Source organism: Diplotaxodon limnothrissa, linkage group LG7, assembly GCF_057381915.1.
Source record: "Diplotaxodon limnothrissa isolate DT_005_m linkage group LG7, D_limnothrissa_male_GT1.1, whole genome shotgun sequence".
Lineage (NCBI taxonomy): Eukaryota > Metazoa > Chordata > Actinopteri > Cichliformes > Cichlidae > Diplotaxodon > Diplotaxodon limnothrissa.
The window spans coordinates 66,507,798-66,532,395 of record NC_140602.1 but is presented as its reverse complement, the minus strand read 5'-3'; the positions used below and the strand labels follow the sequence as shown (position 1 = coordinate 66,532,395).

Sequence of the window (24,598 nt, the reverse complement as noted above, 5' to 3'; positions counted from 1 at the left end):
GTGTGCATACCTGTGTGGATCAGCGCGCTTGTATTCCAAAGGTTTCTCCATGTAACGATCTGCTAGGGAGTGTGGGGGGGCCACAGCCCCGTCCTCTGGGGTGTGAAGCGGGTATGGAGGAGATCAAAACTCCAGACATCCAGAGGCCCCCAGAACACAAGAGACCATGGAAGACCAACAAAGGGGCAGCCGCGCCACTGTCCAAGTAAGAGCTGAGGAGAGTCCCAGATGAGGGCTCACTCAGCAGCCGCGGAGCAGAAGCCAGGGGGAGTTGCAGTGACGCGCCCATGAGCTCCGCCGGCCCCCAGCTGTGCCTGAGTGACCGAGCCCCAGGCCGAGAGGCCGGGGGCACCCCACCTCCGAAGGGGCCCAAGCGAGCCCCAGGCTCCAGGCCCCGATAAGCGGCCGCCAAGGAGTGAGCCGGTGTGTACCTGGACGCCCACCCCCAGACACAAAGAACCACCAACGCACCGACACCTGAGGGAGTCCGCCACTGGCAGGGGAAGTGGTGGTGGGTGGAGATAGGCCTCCAAACCTTGGAGGGCCTGAGGTGTCCCCAGAGAGGTGGCGCCTGATACCCAACCTGACATATAGACACAGACATACAGGCACACACAGACACAAACATCCATTCCCACCCTCATGCTCTCATATGCACTTACTCCACACTCAACCAACGTGGAGACAGACATAAAGAGACGCTGTACACACGATCACACTCCCCAAGCGTACTCTACAAACCGGGTCTAGGTACCCTTGCCCCTGGAGGGGGGAACTGCACCCAGACCCAGGTGGTGTTTCCCTTTTCCCTGCGGTGGGGAGAAGCAGACCACCCCGACTCCGTAGCAGCAGGGAGGCCCCACACCCCAGACCGCAGTCGGACGGCCATCTCCTCCTAGCCCTCCCGCTCCAGCAGGCCGCAGAGAACGGGGGTGGGAGAAGACTCCAAACCTCCCTCCACCCGCTCATTGTAGTGTTGATGCATGTGTGTTCTAAGGTGCAATTAAAACCCAGGAGGGCATGGAGCTACCTGCCAGAGAGCAGCAGGTAAGCGCATAGTCCCTCCTGATAGCCCTCAATGTCTAAGTGTATTTAAAATTGAGAGGTGGGCAACGACGCCAGGGGTGAGGTGTACACCCTGATGGTAATTTGGACTCCGTGATTGTGCCCACCCCCAAGATCCTATATGTATGTGTAATGAGAGTGTGAATAATGTGAATGTCTAAGTTGTGGGATAAAATTGAGGCAGAGGCAGCCAGAAGGGGACAGAGGGGGGGGGGTAGCCTCCTCTGCACCCTGGTGGCATACCCCTACTCCAAGGCCCTGCATGTGTGGGTGGTTGTGGTGGAGCGGGAAGAGGGAGGCAGCTGGAGATGGGGAGGGAAGGAAGGGAGGGGCAGGTAACCCCTCCCTGGGGCCAGCTCCCCCGCTGACCCCAGTAGGCACTCCCATACTCCGCGACCCGCCAGGGAAAGGGCCCAGGCCCATCCAGACCGGGGCCCAGTGCAGCAGCGCCCCCCGGCCCCACAGAGCCCGGGACAGTCCACCCAACCCCACCACAGAGAAAACTGCACCCACCCCACCATCCACTCATCTTCCAGACTACATAAGACAGTAAACGCCCAGGCTGAGATCTTCCTCCACCTCTCCTGTATCTCCCCCTCCTGCAGAGAGAGTTCCTGAGGAGAGGAAAGCTCCTGCAAGATGTGGCTTCGAGGTGTTGTTCAGTGATGAAGAAAGTGTGTCTGTCACCTTAGTAAAAGATGGATTTCCACAGTTTCCCACAAGGGTTTTCTCACGTTCCTCTGGCCAGGACGCACAATGACACATCAGTGTGTTTTGGATGACTTCATTTGGAAAGTAAGCTGCAGGATGTCTGGTGAAAAATGTGGCTAACTGCATTACAGAGCAGGGGAAGTGGACAGGGGAGTGGTGGAACAATGGCTTGGATTGTCTATATAGATCTGAAGCAGAAGGTGGTCCACAGTTATTTTGATTGTAACAGATACGACTTTTGTTGTTGTTGTAAATATGTCCTCCATGTTTGTTCAGCTGTCACACATTTTGCTATGTATTTTTCACATAATGCTAAATATGTAAAAGGTCACTTTTTCACCAAGTTTTTTTTCACCAGCCAGTGCAATCCTAACTCGGGCATATAATGGCACAACACAAAGATTCAGATTTGTTTCTACTGTAATAGCCGTGTGTCTAGTTTGCCGGCTACTATAACTTAGCTACACATCTGTCTGGCTGTAGGTGTTTTGTTGCTGATTCTTTTCTATCTTTATACTGATTCTCAGATACAATATACTGTGTATATACAGCAACAGGACACTAGAATATAATAACGTGCAACAGCACAACAACAGTGCAGAATAATCATGTTTCTCATCACTGCCAGTCTTCAAAAAAACATCCACATGCCTTATCTGTGTGCTTCAGTTTCTCTTGTTTTGCATACTTCTTTGTCAGGAGTGTTAGTTTGTCTCTCTGCGTTCTCCAGCTTTATTACCCCATCTCTAACCCTAAAGTAAATAATACCATCTGACGTTAGTGCTTAGCTCTGTGTAGCCGAACTTCCTTATTTGGCCACAACAGGGAAATGAAACTTACAATATGAGTCGATCTTAAAGGAAAAATTCCAAAATTTTGGGAAACGCTCTTAGTGGCTTCCTGAAAAGGAATCGTCTTTAGCAGACTGAAGAATGGACTCATTTCTAACTCATAGTAACTAAAAGCAAGTCAATATTGGTAACCAATCGCTGTTGCTCTGTTTTGCTACTGATTTGACTTTTGGGGAAAAATATTTCTTGTTGTGCTTTAGAAATATTCTTTGTTTTTGTCTTAAACTGAACAACTTTTAAAATGTTTTAAGAGGTCATAAATCTAACTCTGTAGCCTGTGGTGACCCCGAGCTGTTCAGTGAATGGAGAGAGACATTAACGCAAAGAGGCGTCCACTCATTATTGTCTCAGTCTGGGGGTTTTAGTTTCCTGTTTAGTAAACAGCCACTGTGGAGGAGCAGTCGAGTGACAGTTTGGGAGAGGGCCACAAAGATCCACAATCAGCACCATCCTGTTTCAGGGTTTCTCACACGCGGGCCCCTCCGTCGCGTCTCAGATTTCTTAGCATGCAGCAGCATATAAATTTCACACATAACTAGCGAGCACGTTTTAAAGAGAAAGTTCAGTGGAAAGTTTCTCAGCTGCAGTCTGTTCCTGTATTCATCACACTGTTGTCTGAAAACGCTTGTTTTATTTAAACAGCACAGAGTGCAAAGACACTGATCACAAATTCTAGTACATCATGTTTTACCCGATTTATCAGGGTTACTGGTAAAAAATTGCATCATAATTATCATTTTTGAAATCTTAAAAAGAAAACGCACAAAAAAGAAAAAAAAATACATCTTATTAATACTGGCTAATTAGGATTCAGTTACACACGAATACTTGTTGGTTTTGGGGACGAGGCTCTGAAGGCGAAGAATCTTATCACAGGGAGGTTTTTGGTATGGTACTGCATACACGCACTGGAGAAAAAAAATGTGACAGGAAGGACCTGCTGAGACTCTGGATTAATCCATAGTGTTGCTGAAACAGCAACTAGTGTGTTTCTGTCTACCCAGATAAAGAGCTTAACGGGTTAAAAGTACCAATTAAATATGCAGGGCCACTTGTAATTGAGGTTGGCTCATGCAGTTTCAACACTTTTTGCAGCTTCTGTTGTTATATCTGTTAACATAGTCATGTTAGGCGTTTACTTCTACTGTTACCCTGAACAGATTTCCAGAGCAGTAGGTTAAACATTTGCGTCTGCATCATAAAATGCGGACTCGACCAAATATGAGGCTCATAAAAGTCACGATCACAGAACAATGTATTTTAATGGAGAAGTTGCAGAGGGGAAAAAAAGGAAATACCAGTGTTAGAAAGAGAGACAGAAGAGCTGATTATGTTTTGACTTGACGAGCAGCCAACTGGAGCTACAGTCTGAGACTAAAGGTTGGCTTCAGTTCTGCTGTACTTGGCATTGTCACGAAGTGTGAAAGCTCAGCTGGCCTCTGAGGCCCTGCATTGTTCTGCCGCACTTTTGGAAAGACAGATGGTGAAATATTAGACGACTGGGCTGATGCCTGCAGCTCACTTGCTCAGATTCCAGTAGTGCAAGCAAACACTTGAGCTTATTGTTAAGGCTTGACCTTAGAAACAAAAATGAAACCCCCCCAAAAAGAATTTTAAGTAAATATTACACTCTTAATCTATTAAATGGTAAATGGCCTGTATTTGTATAGCGCTTTTCTAGTCCCTAAGGACCCCAAAGCGCTTTACACAACCTGTCATCCACCCATTCACACACACATTCACACACGGGTGATGGCAAGCTACATTGTAGCCTGGGGCGCACTGACAGAGATTTTTTTTTTTTTTTAATGAAATTCGGTTTTTATTTTATTTATTTGGGGAATAAAGGAAAAATAAATCTCTCCTCTGCTCTGTTTCACCTTGAGTCTTTTTTCTGTTCCCCCCCCCCACAGATCATAGGAGAGAGGGGTTAAAATAACCTTACCCAGGTTAACAGATATTTACTTGCAATTTTTGATAAGATAAGACTTTATTGATCCCACAACAGGGAAATTTTTGCGTCACCTCAGCTCAGGTACAGACATCAGAAGGAAATACAAAAATACAAATAAGTACAATCGATGAAAAAAAGTAAGATAATACACTATATACAATGGTAGCATACACAGTATGTGATTATGGATATGGTTGGAAATATGGAAGACATAAACTATATAGCTTGACATAACTATTGTACCACTACTATTCCTATGTATAGACATGTACACACACATGTACACACTAAATATACATATGTATACATTAGGGGTGCAACGATACACAAAATTCACGGTTCGGTTCGATACTTTGGTGTCACGGTTCGATATTTTTTTTCGATACAAAAAAAATGTTCATGCCTTTTAATTTGTCATTTATTAAAATTATAAATATATATTTTAACTCAAAAGTACAGTTTTTAAATTTAACCCTAACCCTTGTGCGTGTTTTTTATTTTGACAGCGAATGCGCACCTGCGGACCACTTATGTGCAGCCCTGGTTATTTAGCTCATCACATTGCAGCCACAGAAATTCTTTTGTCCATGAAACCATAAAGCTGCACTTTCTTTTTGCCTCATAGTCTGATTTGTCATAACTTTTCCGTTTTGTGGTAAGCTTTTCTTTGGCTGTCACTTCTTCACCCTGACCTGTCTTATTTGGCTCAGCAGAACTAAAATATATATCCTGCTGCTTTTACACACGCACTCGCATAAGCTCAGCGTTTCTCTGCATCCTCTCACATGTTTAAGCTTGCTGCGGGAGATTTCACTCGTCATGTTTGCATAGTAAGCTAACGATTGATAAGACGATGTCAGAGGAATTGGTGCGCAAATTATCATCACTCGCCAATCGGTGCTGTCGCTCTCTATACACAGTTCGCGCGATTACAAAGTGAAAGCAAAAAACAAGCGCAAATTCAAACGCGATTTCAATATGTCACATATTGACAGTGGCTCACCGATGCCAATGACATAATTACCCAGCTACATTTCCAAAAGAATGCAAAAGCATTGACATATATTTTTCCTTCCTACAATAGGCCGACGGGCAGGGAAGAGATAGATTTTGGTAGCCCGACTGAAAAAATCGCTAGCTCCGGGACGTCGGGCTAGCGATATTGCGAGCCCTGTATCTGATTGAGGAATCACTCATCTTTGGAAAAGAGAGTTTATTACAGAGAAATGGCTCTTTCCAAAATAAAAGCTATACTATACGCTTCTTCTGGGCTATATTCTTAGCAGCATATTAAACATATCAGGTCCCCATAAGGAGAATCATGTGCTAACGGCTGTCTAAATGACTCGGGTAAAGTTTGTAGCATGCATGCTTGTCGTTTTTGTCTGCTTCCGCTTGTCTTTGCACTAGGATCATGTAAATGTGCAGTCATATTCGTTGTGTTCCCACTAGTGCTTTCAGGTTAATCTCGTTGAAATGACCTTAGGCTAGACGGCCAACACGTTAACGAGCTAACTGCGCTAACACACTAGTTCCCACCCATGTAATTAAGCATTGCGTGGCACATCCAACATACTGTTTTACTTTTGTCCAAGGCTTACCTTCAGGGTCATACGTCACATGAAAACCAAAATAATTCTAAACGCCAGATCTGAATGAGGGTGGGGGAGGTTCAATTTGCCTGTTGCAAGGAGAGCTTAACTTCTGTCTCGCTAGCTTGCCCTGCGCTCTTCCTTCTGATGATGCTGTCTGTGTTGAGCGCTCAGTGGATCTGCGCTCGACAGTGCAGCCTAGGCGGAGTAGTCGAACGCAGATTCACTGAGCGCTCAACACAGACAGCATCGTCAGAAGGAAAGTTGATAAAATAAATTACAAATGTTGTATTGTTCGATACATATGCGTACCGAACCGAAAGCACTGTATCGAACGGTTCAATATCGATACGAATATCGTTGCACCCCTAGTATACATATACATACACATATACCTGCACATGTCCGTACACATGGAAGGTCCATTATGCATGAAGTGGTGACCGTGGATGTTCAGTGTCCAGTGACTTATGACATCGTGATTGAGGAGTTATAGAGTCTAACTGCTGTTGGGATGAATGATCTGCGAAAGCGCTCCTTCCTGCAGCGAGGGTGTTTCAGTCTCTGACTAAAGGAGCTGCTCAGCCCACTCACATACTCATGCAGTGGGTGATGTGGGTTGTTCGTGATGGATGTCAGCTTTACTAACATCCTCCTCTCGCCAACCACCTCCACAGACTCCAGGGGACATCCCAGCACGGAGCTAGACCTCCGCACCAGTTTGTCAATCCTGCTCCTGTCCCTGTCCGTGCAGCCACTCCCCCAGCAGGCCACTGCATAGAAAAGGGCAGATGCTACCACAGTGTCATAGAATGTCCTTAACAGAGTCCTGCAGACTCCGAAGGACCTCAGTCTCCTCAGCAGGTGGAGTCGACTCTGGCCCTTCTTATACAGGATGTCTGTATTTGTAGTTAGGGCTGCCACGATTAGTCGACTAGTCACGATTATGTCGACTATTAAAATCGTCGACGACTAATTTAATAGTCGACGCATCGTTTGAAGCTTTGTAAGATCACAAAGGACGCAGGAATGAGTAGTAGGATTTAAGAGTGTAATAACGGACTGAAACAGAAGATGGCAGCACTGCATGTACAAGGATGCCAGCTGCCGTTAAACCCCGAAGAAGAAGAAGCTGTGTCCCAGAATTCATAGCGCAGCCCAGCGCAGTTGTCAACAATGGCGGCAGCAATGGCGTGTCCAGCGGGGTGGCCTGGGGGGCACAGGCCACCCCCCCAACCAGACTGGCCACCCCAGGTGCCACCCCAAAGGCAAAACAATAAAATTCAATCAAATATCAAATGTCCGATTATGTTTTCACGGTGACGCTCAGATATCCGAGTGTAAGTGAATGCAGCATCGGCTTCTGCGCTATGTGCATCAGGTTAGCAAAGGTAGGAGAGCGAAGCACGAAAGACGGCACTGCAGGAAACAATTTTTCGGTGAAAGAAAATGAGGACAGAATAAATGTCCCGGTAAGTAATATTAAGTTTGTTGAGTTTAGTAAACTAAGGTGAAATTAGAATACCAAGGAAAAAAATAACACTTAAAGAATTATTGCAGCCGTGGAATATTTCAGACAGTATGCTACTGAGGGCAGCTAACATACAAGTTATGAGTTATAAGATGTAATCTAAGTCGTAACATTGCTGTATGGAGCTGCAGATTTGGTTGCAGGTTAACATAGCTGGACTGGCCATCGGGCATACCGGGCATATGCCTGGTGACTTATTTTTTATTTTTTTTGTAATGGCATGAACAATGAGAGGTGGTGGATTGGCCAGATGCAGGTCGATGTGTAGAAATAACTCCGTTGTTTGGTGGTGGCTATGGCGGGGCTTCCACAGAGGCCAGCAGGTGGATGAGGGAAGGGGAGGCAGGAGGAGAGCCCCGAGGCGGCCACCAGTCCGAGTGTCAGGTGAACTTAACTTCAGGTAAGAAGTCATGACCTGCAGTCTATCTGGGTCAGATACAAACTAAGTTTAGGTGGAGTTTATTTTCATTGTGCTGACTTTTTACTGTCAGTTGCAATAACTCATACTGCGTTCTAGCCAGCTTGACAGAGTTTTTATACAGCTGGGTGGGTGCTATGATGTTACTGATAGTGAACTTTATTTTATTCATAAGGTTAGTAGAGTTGCCAACGGCTCCTTAAAAATGGAATGGTCCCTCATTCAGAGAAAATATTACACGTTTCGTATTGAGCTGAGAAGAGATGCAGTTTGTCCCGAACTTTAGCTAGAATGGAAAAAGACACAAAGCTGGAGTTATTCTGTCTTTACGCTGCACAGCTGCCTCTTCTTCTCTCATTCTCTCCCCCTGCCTCTCCTGTTGCTACTTCAATCATGAAACTGATCAATGATCAGCTGATCGGCTTTTCTCTCTTGTTTATTTATCGCCCACTTTGCACCAGAAACAGGAAACCAGCAGATGTTGCGCTAAACAACAGCAGCACGTTTAAGCTTGATCAGCTGTTGTTAGAATGTATTTAATATTAATTTCTAGTATCAGCTGATGTTTGCTGGAGCCACAGCTGTAAAGCTGCTGGTCATTATGTCGGTTTGGATATCTGGTGAGAGGGAAACATGAAACCAGGAGATGTCCTTACTGAATCATCAGAGCTGAACAGGTGATGGAGAAACAGGTTTACCTTTTAGGTCACATGAATGAGTTGAAGGGAAGTTTTGAACTGTTTCTGAGAGGCAAATAACACCAGGATCCTTTTTTATGTAGCTGACAGCTGGTAACTGTGCAGGGGTGGATCTAGGAAAGTTTTGCCAGGGGGCCAGGTAGGGCATTAACAGGGAAAGGCACAAAGAAATACTTTTCTTTCTTATTCTCATTTAAAATACCTAGTTTTTATTAAATAATTATCTAAATCTTACAACCAAAGTTTTTATCTGACGTAAAATGTATAGAAATCATACATATACCAACAAGACAGTGTACATCACTGTCACAACAGGGTTTGTTTTCAGTCAAAGTCTTTATGGCTTTACTACCTGGTGGGTCGGCCTGTAGTGAAAATGCCCAATTTTTTTGTCCCAGTCCAGCCCTGCAGGTTATACTGGCAGTGTCACCATGCCAGCTGACTGTATTTCATCATCAGCCAGTGCTGTTCTTTATCAATATTACCAAAGTTTACCATAAGGCAGCATAGAAAGTATTTACTTGCTTTCAGGTTTTATTCAAATGTTAGTCTTTTCAGTTGTTTCCCCACTTTTTTCCTGTTTCAAAATCAAACACCAGTTTGTGAGAAGATTATCTTCTTTTTTTAACAGGCAGATAAAGTTTTACATTGGAACTGGCTAATTTGTCAATTGTATGTTACAAATGTTCGTATTTTAATATTCAAAAATGTTTTTGTCCAAAACATATGTGCACTATATGTCAGTAAAAATACTATGCAAATATTGCTGTTTATAGGATTATTGAATTATGGTTAACGGTTGGTAGAATTTTTTTTTAAACATTATCTGCCAATTACATCTGCCACCCTTCTCCAAATCTGTGCCCCTACCTGGCCCCCCCAACAAAAATTTTCTAGACACGCCACTGGGCGGCAGCTAGTTAGTTTTAACTTTACTCTTATTATTCTTTCTGGGTCACAAAATAAACGTTTAACATATTTTCAGGCGAGAATGTAGCTGTGTAAACCTCAAATATCTGCTCAGTTTATCAAGACACCACATATTTTCAAAAGCGCTCCGACGTTTTCGGAGACGTCTGTTACCCACTAGCTCGTTAGCTAGGCGGGGGCAAGGCTAACTAGAGCCGTGAGAACACCGGACTCCCGGCAAATCGTTTTCAAACCCACCGCCGTCTTTCGCTAGTCAGGTTAAACATGATATATAAGTCACTTAGATAACTTAAAAATGTTATTGTTTGGCTTTCTTTAGTATTTTATTTGTTCCTGAATAATAGGTTTGGCTGAGATTAAAGTTATAGTTTTTGCACAGCTAAAACTGTCAAGCAGACAGCTGATTATCAGAAGTGTGAGACGCTGGAGAATATACTCCGGTGTCCTGTTATATTTTAGAAAGCAAGGAGTTTATTAAACTTCACCGAAACAATCTGCAAATTTCATTAAAAATAAACTACCATCTTGTCTTTATTTTTAGTTAGCACAAACACTTCAAGCTGTAAGCTAATGATAGTTATATAAGACCAGATGCTGCTGGTGCAATAAGCTGTACGCTGTACGTCCAATGGATGATGATCTGATTAGTCGACTAATCGCAAAAATAATCGGTGACTAGTCGACTATCAAAATAATCGTTTGTGGCAGCCCTATTTGTAGTTCAGTCCAGTTTATTGTTGAGGTGAACACCCAGGTACTTATAAGAGTCCACTATCTCAATGTCTTTCCCTTGGATGTTCACCGGTGTTGTAGGGGGTTTGATTGATTGATTGAATCTTTATTTTGAACATGTTGAAAAAGTATAAAAAAAATAGAATTAAAAGAGACAAATGAACAAAGCAAACAAAAGGAAAACGAGCAACCACAACTCCAAATAACGTCCATGTTCAAAAAGGAGCAGGAAGAAGCATAAGCTTATTTAATCCCACCCCTTTTCCACTATCTAGTATCAATAGACTACAGAAATACCTCCTTGCAATTACATTATATGTTATGTGTAATTTTTTTTTTAATATATACACATATATGTTTCTATCTATCCATACATACGTATATACACACATACGCACATATACACATTTTCAATAACCCCATTAACACCTCAAGGATACACAACCTACAATTTTATATATATATATATATATATATTAGGGGTGCAACGATATTCGTATCGATATTGAACCGTTCGATACAGTGCTTTCGGTTCGGTACGCATATGTATCGAACAATGCAACATTTGTAATTTATTTTATCAATTTTCCTTCTGATGATGCTGTCTGTGTGGAGTGCTCAGTGAATCTGTGTTCGACTACTCCGCCTAGGCTGCACTGTCGAGCGCAGATCCACTGAGCGCTCAACACAGACAGCATAGTCAGAAGGAAGAGCGCAGGGCAAGCTAGCGAGACAGAAGTTAAGCTCTCCTTGCAACAGGCAAATTGACCCTCATTCAGATCTGGCGTTTGGAATTATTTTGGTTTTCATGTGACGTATGACCCTGAAGGTAAGCGAGTCATGGACTAAAGTAAAACAGTATGTTGGATGTGCCACGCAATGCTCAATTACATTGGTGTGAACTAGTGTGTTAGCGCAGTTAGCTCGTTAACGTGTTGGCCGTCTAGCCCCATGCACGGAGCGATCGGCGGTAGCTCGTTAACGGAGATTTGCCGTGTTGTGGCGTTAAGGTCATTTCAACGAGATTAACCTGAAAGCACTAGTGGGAACACAACGAATATGACTGCACATTTACACCGACATCATCCTAGTGCAAAGACAAAAACAACAAGCATGCTACTAACTTTAGCCGAGTCATTTAGACAGCTGTTAGCACATGATTCTCCTTATGCTGCTGAGAATATAGCCCAGAAGAAGCGGATAGTATAGCTTTTATTTTGGAAAGAGCCATTTCTCTGTAATAAACTCTCTTTTCCAAAGATGAGTGATTCCTCAATCAGATACAGGGCTCGCAATATCGCTAGCCCGACGTCCCGGAGCTAGCGATTTTTTCAGTCGGGCTACCAAAATCTATCTCTTCCCTGCCCGTCGGGCTATTGTAGGAAAAATATATGTCAATGCTTTTGCATTCTTTCAGAAATGTAGCTGGGTAATTATGTCATTGGCATCGATGAGCCACTGTCAATATGTGACATATTGAAGTCGCGTTTGAATTTGCGCTTGTTTTTTGCTTTCACTTTGCAATCGTGCGAACTGTGTATAGAGAGCGACAGCACTGATCTGTGAGTGATGATAATTTGTGCACCAATTCCTCTGACATCGTCTTATTAATCGTTAGCTTACTACGCAAACATGACGAGTGAAATCTCCCGCAGCAAGCTTAAACACGTGAGAGGTTGATCGCGCAGAGAATCGCTGAGCTTATGTGAGTGCGTGTGTAAAAGCATTTAAGTTCTGCTGAGCCAAATAAGACAGGTCAGGGTGAAGAAGTGACAGCCAAATAAAAGCTTACCACAAAACGGAGAAGTTATGACAAATCAGACTATAAGGCAAAAAGAAAGTGCAGCTTTATGGTTTCATGGACAAAAGAATTTCTGTGGCTGCAATATGACGAGCTATATAACCAGGGCTGCACATAAGTGGTCCGCAGGTGCGCATTCGCTGTCAAAATAAAAAACGCGCACAAGGGTTAGGGTTAAATTTAAAAACTGTACTTTTGAGTTAAAATATATATTTATAATTTTAATAAATGACAAATTAAAAATGCATGAACATTTTTTTTGTATCGAAAAAATATCGAACCGTGACACCAAAGTATCGAACCGAACCGTGAATTTTGTGTATCGTTGCACCCCTAATATATATATACCCATACCAACAAACCCGTGCATGCGCACACACATGAAAATATTAGACAAGAACACCCTATCAAATCTCTACCTTTTCCCTGTACCCCGTAAAAACCATATCCTTAAACCACTTTTTAAACTGCGCCATGCTTGGACATTGCTTCATATCTTTACTTAGTCTGTTCCACAGCTTCACTCCACACACAGAGATGCAAAAACTTTTTAATGTTGTACGGATACGAGGATGTTTTAAATTTAATTCCCCCCTCAAATTGTATCCCCGTTCCCTTTTAGAAAACATTTTTAGAATATTGTCAAGAAGCAGGTTATTTATTGCTTTATATATAATTTGTGCTGTGAGAAAATGAACCAGATCTGTGAATTTTAGAATTTTTGATTTTAAGAATAGTGGATTTGTATGATCTCTGTAACCAGTTTTATGGATTATCCTTATGGCCCTTTTTTGTAATATAAAGATTGATGATAGCGAACATTTGTAAGTATTGCCCCAAACCTCTGCACAGTAATTCAAATACGGTGCAATCAGGGAACAATAGAGAATGTGGAGTGATTTGTGGTCCAGAATGTGTTTTACTTTACTCAAGATTGAGACACTTCTTGAAATTTTGTTATGTATATGATTTATATGAGACTTCCAGTTTAATTTATCATCTATAATCACACCAAGAAACTTATGTTCAAGTACTCTTTCAATTTCCACACCATCTACATGAATCTGCACTTGTGCATTTCTAAGGGAATTCCCAAATAAGATAATTTTAGTTTTACTTAGATTTAGCGATAGTGACTTCCTCCTGAAGTCTATGATCATCTCCTTTGTCTTGCCGGCGTTGATTTGGAGTACGTTGGTCTCACACCAGCCAACAAAGTCACTGATGACCCCCCTGTATTCCTGATCATTCCCGTCTGATACGCATCCAATGATGGCTGTATCATCTGAGAACTTCTGTAGATGGCAATCGTGCGAATTATAACAGAAGTCTGAAGTGTAAAGCCTGATGTTGAGCCGTCTAAAATCACAGACCCCCAGCTATGCAAAGTCAGGATAAACTGGTGACAGTGCAAGAGTGAAGAGATATTAGAAGCTCCTTCTGGAACAGTAATGTTAAAGTTTTCACACCAGGCAAAGACACTGTCACCTTTTTCCACAATGTCAATGTAAATCCACAGTGGAGTAAAGCACTATTCTATTGATTTCAGTGTTTTGAAAATAGTTTTTGTAAAGTGTTAGTTTGGACTTGCTTTAGAAATTTGATGGTTGGAGGACTGACACAGAAGATAAGCACTTTATGGGCAAGTTTTAAATGACCCAACCCAACCCGAAAAACTAATTTGTGTGTTACATGTCTTGTGCGTGTCAGGCCAGGAAGTAGGGCTGGGGCATATTATACCGTTCACGGTAATACCGGTATAATGTTAGGCAACGATAGGAAAATGAAATATCGCGATAGAATATGAGTAAAACGCGCATGTGCAGTGCCTTTGTTTTCATATGCACATGGCCGATTGTTGAGTGAAACAGATGAACCAGAATTGGTTTGTAAAAATGGTGCAACCTCAGTGATGTGGAACTGGTTTGGTGTTTGTCCGTCAGATACACGACAAAGCACATTTTTTGCAGAACATGCAAGCGGCTGTCGTTATTGTCGTATTTGTCAGACTAAGATGCTCTGAAATCTGGGAGTAATCTGGGTCCTAAACTCCGTATGCTTCAGGTCAAAAGAACACTGCAGCATCACTGAGAGTTAAAAACTGTCTAAATTCTTTCATCTTTAATAAAACGATCAGCATTGCTGCTTTACCAGGTGTAACTATGAAGTTTAACTTCCAGGCATCCATGAAAACAAAATTTATTACATTTAACGGAGTTAGAAGTTAGCAGGAAGCTAGCGGAAGTTAGCTCGCTAGTTTCGCTAGTTACCTAAGCATGATATAGCACGTTCTGACGGAGAGATTTCTGAAAAAATTCAAACGTACAGCTCTGCTATCACTTCCAACATAAATGAAGACAGGAAACTAAACAGCAGTGACGTTTGTAGGGTTACTGAAGTTGGGCTAGCTGGTATATAATGATGTGCTACGTGATGGCTAGCGACACAGCTCTGTTAGCATAACATAAACAGTGAAGCTGGAGGACGAACACTAACACTTTTCCACTTGTAAAAGTTAACGTTAAGGTTCCTGATAGTTAGAGACAAATGCAATCGCATGGCAGGATGCTGTAAACGGACCAAACTTCAGTCAGGAGAACAACTGAGACAATCCATCCACAATACGAGGTTAGTCATTAATATACTGCAACAACATGGGAATAGAGCAGCTGCCAGAGAATTCAACATTAATGAATCAATGGTACAGAAGTGGAGGAAGCAAGAAGAATGAGTTTAATAAAGTTTGATTTATCTGACTGCTTTGTTTCCTTTAATGTGCCTTATAATCCCGTGCACCTTATGGTCCGAAAAATGCGTACTGCACACTGCAGTTTAATGTTGCAATGCACCTCTTTTTAACTTCAGTGGATATTATACATGGTTATGCTCAGGATATGTCAGCCCATTTCTACTGGAAATGCCTTTTGGTTAAACTTTCAGCAAGGAATTTGCATTTGCACTGTTACATTTTTATAAAGCTTTAATGTACATAAAAACCAGCTTCTTGTTTAAGTGAAAATAAATGGAAGGTTGTGGAGTTGTATTTTGTCTCGCATCAATTATATCGTCAGTTATATCATTATCGCAAATTTTCAAATATATATCGTGATAAATATTTTTGGCCATATCGCCCTGCTCTACCAGGAAGCAGCTCTGTTTGTTCTGCTGTCAGTCAGTCACTCCCTGAGAAGGGACGCCACCAGAAACTGCTCTTCTCTCTCTCTCTCTTTTTTTTTTTTAAATTCTTCTGTCCTCTCAGTTCTTTCTGCTCTCTGTCAAACTCTGTCTTTCCCTTCCCAGTCCTGCCGCTCACCGAGGGGGTGGGTGGTGGGAGTGCTTCCTGCCTTTTTGTCCAGCTGGCAGATTGAATAGGAACTCCTGGAAAGCTTAGCAAGATCCAGCGCCAGTGCAGAGAGCTGAACAGAGCTAGGAGTCAGACGCGAACTGAGGAGAGCTCAGAGGAGAGGGGAAGCGATGCCTGTTTCACGCTGCTTCTGATGCCTAACAAGGCCACTACTTACCAGCATCGCTCCTCTGCTTTCCCAGAGCTGCTCAGGAGGAGAGCACATCAAAAGCCCTTTAAGAGTCTGAACTCAGGAGTGGCGAAGTTTGATATGAGCTAACGTAGATGGGTTTAAAAGCTTCCCACAACAAAGTTCTCCACATTCTCAGGTCGCAGCTTTCTCGCATGGTTTCAGCTGCTTATAATAGGAATCCATGAAGGAAATTAAGTCACTTGTTACTAGTGGTCAGTGGCAGCGACTGAAGCAGATGGATGAGCCTGAATCTCTTTAACAGATCAAAAGCAGTATCTGCCTCACTGATCCGCATCGTAAAACTGTTTGCCTGTGTGTCCTGCTGTCTCTGCCTTTGTTGTTGTGTTCCTCTAAGCCTGTGTGTGTAGTAACGCTGTGCAGTATGCGTGTCCAGATAAGACCGTCTGCAGGCTTTGGATTGACCGCCTTGCCTACTGACCTTGCAGAAGGCAGTGGTTGAAAGACCGCTTTGGGCCGGTTAATCTGCTGGCTTAACCAGATGGATTGATAGACACTAAACACGCACACATTCACTCACACAATAATGATGTTAACTCTTATTAAGAACCCATTTATTCATGCAATTTACCAAAAAGACAGTCATGTGGAAATGATGCACTGTCCTGCAGGTTCAGGTCACATGCTTCAGTTTGTGCTCCCGTCAGTCAAATCAAACATTTGGTTTGGTTGTGGCTGTCAGCCGAGGTAATTTTATTATTATTGACACTGCTAAAAGCCTGTAATGTGAAGCAGGTTGAACATGCTTACATGGCTTTGCTAGCCAAACGGCAGCAGTCCAGCTAAGTGGTTATGTGCAGGTAATTATTAACTTGATAGGTCAACCCAAGTTTTCCAGTCTACCTCAAAGCACCTTTATAGGAGAGGCCCAGTGTTTGCAGCATATGACCAGTTACAAATATGGACCAGTCTCCTGGGAGTAGAATGATATATTTTACAAACTAATCTCTAATATTAGCAAAAAAAAATCACAGCGGTCGCTGTGGCCCGAAGTAGAAAGGTATGAGTTTATTGATAGGAAACCCACTGTATCACTATGTTGTCCTCCTTTGTTTTTCATTCCTCTTTCCCCTCACCCACTAACCAGTCACGGCAGATGGCTGCCCCACCCTCAGCCTGGTTCTGCTGAAGTCTCTTCCTGCTAAAAGGGTTTTTTTCCCCACTGTTGTAAAGTACTTTCTCATCATTTCGTTGTTGAGGATTTCTCCCAAACATTGAGATACTGAGAATATAGAGACTAGTATCAAATGTAAACAGTTTAAATAATGTGGGAAGCACTTTAGTTAAATAGAAGTAAATAAATTAAAATGATGAAGTCAGTAGATAAAGATGGGACTTGTTCCAACACTGTCATGTTTTCATGGGAAAAGTATAATTGAGCTGTTGTCCCTTTGACATGTTCCTACAGGCACAATTAATCACTATAGCAATGCTTGCATCACACAGTGTATCTGACTGTAGTGCATGCAGGTTTGCTGCACCACTGTTTATTGGCTCAGCAGAATGGAAGTGAGCAACCGTTGGTGGTAACACCTGTGCTTTTCCTGCTCTGACAAGCCAAAGTGATTGCTGGGAAACCCTGTAAAGCACCACACGAAGAAGCAAGACTGAACTATGATGTTGAGGCTTATTTCTTATTTAATTTTGACCTAAAGATTTATTCTGAAATGTCTTGGATTTAAACTAGAGCTGGGCGATAGAACGATAACGATATGTATCGCGATATAACTTTTGCTCGATAGAGAAATTAAGCTATCGCGATAGACCTCGCCGCTCTTGTCCTCTTAAAAAAAAAAAAAAAAAAAAAAAAAAAAGGTCAGCCAATCCAAATTAAGTAGCGCAGAGCCGAACCAATCACAGCCGCAGCGTCACGTCGCGTGACTTGTTACGTACAGCACAAGTGCCAAGCCGCACGTGTGTTTGTTTGGGAAGCAGCCAGCGGGTAATGGAGCCAGCTCGTAATGGAGGAAATGAGTGTGCCGACTAGAAAAATCAACCGAGCGTGACCGAAGAGAAAACAGATGATGGTTCCAATGCCGGAGAGATTGTCGAACGGAAGAGCCAAAGAAGTTCCGTAGTGTGAAGGTATTTCGGCTATTTCAAGTCTGACAAAAAACAGAGTAGCGTGCACTGTAAATTGTGCCGAAAGCAAGTCTGGAAATACAATAAACTGGTGCATGCGTCACACTGTGCGCCACGTTATTGTTTCGGTGAAATGAATTTCTACAATACTGTTACTGTTAATTCTACTCTCTGCAGTGTTTAAATGCTTACATATACACACAGTTACTGTCCGTCCACACATACGACTAGGGATGGGTACCGGTGTCCGGTGCCATGATGGCACCGGTTCTGACATAAACGGTAGTAACCAGACCGAAAAGCAGCGCACATTTCGGTGCTTTATTTCGGTGCTTTTTTTTTTCCTGAGCTGTGATACACTTCTAGCCAATCATTTTACGTTTCCGAGAATAGTAGGCGGGCCCAGGTACGTACGTTCTTTTAGAGCAAACTCAGCAGCCTGCAACAAGTGCTTTAAGCTGATACTGTGATACTGTCAAAGGAGGTAACACCTCAAATCCGATGAAACACCTGGCGACGCATAGCGTTTTTTTTAAAAGCCCAGAAATGCGCCGTATTTGATAGCTTGCTGCGAGACCTCACACCGAGCACATCTACTGCGGGTGGGTTGCCTGTTATGCAACATCCCCCAAAAACACGAAGAGGAGAGTCCTGGCCCCTAGCCCTGCCAGTGTAGCATAAATGATGACGGATGATGATGGCAGCAGCAGCCGTTCTTCTCTGCGTGAGTAGCTAAATGTTGTTCGTGTGTAATTTACGTTGAGTAGGCTAACCACGTTATTACATTAATGCATGTAAGGTGAACTAGCAAACATCATCATAGCTACATGCGGCTGTCTTCTTGTTTGATGGCAGATACTCCCTTCACCCTGGCCAAAAAGGCTAAAATGACCAAAGAAAAAGTGGAAAACAGTTAAACATGAGAGGTTTTTGGACAAAGTTTGTGTTTTTTCCATTGTTTAAGCACTGCTTCCAGCCAAGAGTGATACCATATATACCCCATAGCTGCAGAAAAGGCTAACATTGTTATCTTTTTACAAAAAACCAGCTGAGCATGAGAGGTTTTTGGACCAATTTTGTGTTCTCTATTCTTTAAGCACCGGTTTGAGCACCGTTTGAGCACCGGCACCGTTTCAAAGTACCGATTTGGCACCGGTATCGGATAAAACCTAAACGATACCCATCCCTACATACGACTCGGTTCTGCTTCTATGCCCCAGCTTTGTTTACTATTTCCCACCGAGGCTTCTAGACTTCTGATTGGCCAACATTTCTGCACGGTTAGGAATCTAGCGCCACCTGCTGCTTTGGCATGTTCATAGCAGCGTTTTCCTTCATTTCTGCCTTTATGTGTGGACGGGATTATTTTTTAAAACGAAAACGGAAAATCTCAGTTTTCAAAAATACCCGTGTACGTGTGGACGTAGCCTCAGTCTCTGACTGGAAGCGCTAATTCGTCATTCGGCTTTTGTCAGACTAAAGTAACTGTTAAAACTGTTTGAAAAGCTAAGCTATACAACAAGGAGAGATTGAGAATTTCCTTTTAGTTCTCAGTTTATTTGATATTGACAAAAGTTAGTCAGTTTTGTCTGTTCTTCTGTAAAACAAACTAAGATTTATTTTTAGAATTAATATTTTGTTTCTAAGTGGAATTGACAATTTAGTCTGTTTCGTTTGTTCTATTTTGAAACTTAAACGCTTTAGCGGCTGCCTTTTGTGTAGTTTGCAATATTTGCCTTTATTTATCTGAAAAAGTCTCATGTTCCTTAAGTACATCTACCCTGTTGAACTTATTATGGGAAATAAATATTTAAATCAAAACAAGCTGCTGATTATTTCACATTTTACTTGTGAGCAACGGCACATTTAAATCTTACAAATATAGTTATTTGGCTTATATCGTGATAGATATCGTTATCGCCTGAAATGAAAAAAACATATCGTGATATGAAAAAATCTCATATCGCCCAGCTCTAATTTAAACATATAATTGCAGTAATGTATATAATATTCAAACATCCTGCTGTTGAAAATATTTGGAGCCAGAGACTGTATGTAGATGGATTTTGATGTTTGCATTTTGGCCATAGAATACCATTACAGACACCTATGTAATGGTAACATAAGTGTCTAAAGCACTTAGGCACTTGGAATCATTTCTCTAAGTCGTTTTGGGCGTTGCTCCTTAGGCATTTTCCCAAAGAGAGTGCTGGCAAACTCAGTACAAACATTAAGGGGATTTTGTGCTCCATCTGGTCCAGAAATGTCTCTTCCTGTAGTTGGAGGCTGCGGAAAAAGACATAAAATATGAGCTACTTTTTTTTCATTCATAGTTCAAATCCAGACAGGGAGTTGAAATGGATGATTAAATTGTACAGGTGTTGCTTTTATTGTGCCTGCACATCATGTAAAATGCATTCAAGGCTACACACAGCTGTGCTTCATGGTTGTAAAGGAGACACCCTGGACTGATGGGTTCTCATAGGTCATACTCGAGGAGCATCAGGCGACAGCTTCAACAGCAAATTCCTCAAGCTTCAAGGTTTCCTGTTTGGCTTTTCAGCCTCACAGGTGTTCGTTTCTTAAAGTCACAGTGTCATATATTTTGGATATCACGGTGCAGTTTACATTTCTCTTGGATTTTTACCAGTACTTCTACTGGTCATCACAGAGGACACAGAAACATGTAGTGAGAAAGGTCCTGCGGTTTCAAGAGTACATGATGGTTCCCTGAAACTCTGCTGTTGTTTCTCTGAGCAGGCTGAAAGTTGCAGAATGATGTCACACTCTCAAGTTCATTTTTTTCCAGCCTGATCTCTGTCCTGGATCTGTGGTTAGTGTAATATGCATTTAGCCAACCGTGTTAGAGCAGGACGGCAGTCTGTTTACAAACCTGCCTCAGCGCCTCTGGGCGCAGCACCCAGTGCATTCACTGCTTGCTACTCTGCGTACGCATGTGTGTTGGTGCGACTGGCTGGGGTCGCGCACATGTGCGTGTTCATGCATGCTCAGTCAAACCACTGCAGGCAGGCCTCGTTTTGCTCATTCTTCCCCTCTGCTGTGCTCCCGTTCCCTCCGTCTCTATTTTGAGACGCACATGCCTGCTGTGACCCAGCACGTGCCGATTCTGTCAGATTTAGTCTTGGGCTCGGTGGATCGCAGCGCTACACGCCCTTTTCTAAATTTAAAATGATGAAATCAGAAGAAAGTGTGCTGCGCCCATTCGCTGCAGTCAGACTGGGTGCTGACACGGTTTAGTTTGGGCTCTGGATCTCTCAGTCTGCTAAACTTGCAGATCTTTATCATTTGCCAATACACTGACCTTTTCCCCTGTTTGTCCCCCTGTTACAGTTAGTCCCGCTGAGCCTCACGAGTGACTGCAGTTTTCCAACTCTCCTCATATGCCTGTCTGTCTGGCTGTTCTTTCCTTTACACCACTATGTTTCCCAGATATCCCGTTTTCACACTTTCTGGTTGAGGCCTCGCACATGTCTGTTAGAGGTGTATGCGTGTTTGTGCTGTGTGTTAGTTAGCAGGCCTGTCAGGATGTTAGGAGGCCAGCTGCAGCCTCAGGGCAGAATGAGAGAAGCTGAGATCCAAAGAGAGAAAGAGGAGGAGGAATGTCAGGAATCCCATGGGAAAGCCACTCTGACCATTTGTGTGTTTGTTTGTTTTTGTCTCTCTAGCAGTCCAGCCTGCCTTAACTCAGTGAACACATGTTTAATATGCAGGCCTTTTAGTAAGTACATTAATCCTGTAGAGTGCTACTGTGCACTCTGCAGGTATGCCAGTGGTACCTGGGCAATAAATGTTCAAATCATCAGTCAATAAATTACCCCGTGAATGAGTCCAAAAACCTGGAAATAAGTTCAGGATTTTGGAGTCCCGGTGCCTCCCCTTGAAGTCTTAGATATTGCTGGATATTCAGCATCATCAGGCACAGCCACTCACCAGTGGTGGAGGTTAGAGCAGGGCGATATGGCCAAAAATATTTATCACGATATATATTTGAAAATTTGCGATAACGATATAACCGACGATATAATTGATGCGAGACAAAATACAACTCCACAACATTACTAGCGCAAAAAGACAACCTTCCATTTATTTTCACTTAAACAAGAAGCTGGTTTTTATGTACATTAAAGCTTTATAAAAATGTAACAGTGCAAATGCAAATTCCTTGCTGAAAGTTTAACCAAAAGGCATTTCCAGTAGAAATGGGCTGACATATCCTGAGCATAACCATGTATAATATCCACTGAAGTTAAAAAGAGGTGCTTTGCAACATTAAACTGCAGTGTGCAGTACGCATTTTTCGGACCATAAGGTGCACAGGATTATAAGGCACATTAAGCGAAACAAAGCAGTCAGATCAATCAAACTTGATTAAACTCATTCTTCTTGCTTCCTCCACTTCTGTACCATTGATTCATTAATGTTGAATTCTCTGGCAGCTGCTCTATTCCCATGTTGCAGTATATTAATGACTAACCTCGTATTGTGGATGGATTGTCTCAGTTGTTCTCCTGACTGAAGTTTGGTCCGTTTACAGCATCCTGCCATGCGATTGCATTTGTCTCTAACCATGAAGAACCTTAACGTTAACTTTTATAAGTGGAAAAGTGTTAGTGTTCGTCCTCCAGCTTCACTGTTTATGTTATGCTAACATAGCTGTGTCGCTAGCGATCACGTAGCACATCATTATATACCAGCTAGCCCAACTTCAGTAACCCTACAAACTTCACTGCTGTTTAGTTTCCTGTCTTCATTTATGTTGGAAGTGATAGCAGAACTGTACGTTTGATTTTTTTCAGAAATCTCTCCGTCAGAACGTGCTATATCATGCTTAGGTAACTAGCAAAACTAGCGAGCTAACTTCCGCTAGCTTCCTGCTAACTTCTAACTCCGTTAAATGTAATAACTTTTGTTTTCATGGATGCCTGGAAGTTAAACTTTATAGTTACACCTGGTAAAGCAGCAATGCTGATCGTTTTATTAAAGATGAAAGAATTTAGACAGTTTTTAACTCTAAGTGATGCTGCAGTGTTGTTTGACCTGAAGCATACGGAGTTTAGGACCCAGATTACTCCCAGATTTAAGAGCATCTTAGTCCGACAAATACGACAATAACGACGGCCGCTTGCATGTTCTGCAAAAAAATGTGCTTTGTCGTGTATCTGACGGACAAACACCAAACCAGTTCCACATCACTGAAGTTGCACCATTTTTACAAACCAATTCTGGTTCATCTGTTTCACTCAACAATCGGCCATGTGCGTATGAAAACAAAGGCACTGCGCATGCGCGTTTTACTCCCATTCTATCGCGATATTTCATTTTCCTATCGTTGCCTAACATTATACCGGTATTACCGTGAACGGTATAATATGGCCCAGCCCTAGTGGAGGTATTAAATTCATGACTGTGGTGTACTTTGGCAAAGTATGGCCTATGGCATAAATAGACCCACAGACCGTCTCAGTCAGCAACATTACAAAAACTGGCCCCAAAATCAGTAGCAGGATAGTGCCAAGGTAGCAGTCCAGTACTGAGCAACTGGCATTGTAGGGTACTTTACATAATTTACATTTAGATGTGAGAGTTAAAGATTCTGGTATCACTGAAAAATAAGCAACCTTTAAATGATGATGGAGGTCGAGATGACAGCAAGGACAGAGAGGAGAAATGGGGCCAACAGGCTGGGCTGGAGAGAGATGGAGAGGAAGAGAAACAGCAGGGAAGAGCTGTGGGGGTCAGCCATCCATCACTGAAGTTTAGGTCACTAATCTATTTACAGAGAGCTGGCACTGCACTTCAACTTGTCATGTGGAACCAATATTTAATTAAAGCTGCACGAGGAAGGCTAATTGGGACGGACCTGCCTTTAGGGGAGGTTTAGGCTGTGGCAGTAACTAAAACAATCAGAAGAATGGAGCTGTCATTTTCAGCTAGTCTTTCACTTCTGCTGTGTACAGCTGACATTTCTGCATGTCATTTGGGAGTGTGTTGGCTTTATTTGATGAGTTTCCTACAATAAAATAGAAAAAAGAAGCAAATATTGCAAATTCTCTCTAAATATTCACTCTTGGCTCTAAATATTGATTCCCTGCAGCTTCGATCCACACACATGGGTGTTGCCCTTAACTTGAATGTGAGTTGAGCCCAGCTGACTTGCAGCTCCCTGCAGTGTTTGCGCTCATCGTTCAAGTGTTTGTGAGGCCTGTTTGGTTTTGTCGAGCCAGCGTGATGTTTGCTGAGGACCCACTGAAATGTTAGCACAGAGTCTCAGCAATTTTAGGTGAGCTGTGTGAAGAGTTCCATCTTTACTTGTGACGCACCTCATTGTCACATCTGCCCCTCAGGCTGGACAGACCACAGACGGAGGCTGCCAGGAAGAGAAACTGAAACCTCTGACCTATGACTTTTTTCTGTCCACAAATGCCAGAGGACACTGCTTTCACACAGGCTGAACAGCCTGATAAAATTGTAGAAAAATTAGTCGGATTGTGTGATACGGAGGGTCAAATATTTGTCTACCTATAACAACTACTGTACGGTGATTCTGCCTCACATTGTCTGGCAGGATGAGTTGAATGGAGTGTCTCATTGTGCAAAACACATGGCAATACTGCTTTATCAGTATCAAGATGTCATTTCAGTGTCATGCATAACAATA

The 24,598-nt window shown here is 42.7% G+C and overlaps 1 protein-coding gene across 2 annotated transcripts in view; it reads left to right on the top strand.

Moving 5' to 3' along the window:
- LOC146629606 (septin-7-like) overlaps window positions 1-24,598 on the top strand; it is a 68,725-nt gene that overhangs the window by 9,588 nt on the left and 34,539 nt on the right. The window lies entirely within an intron of this gene.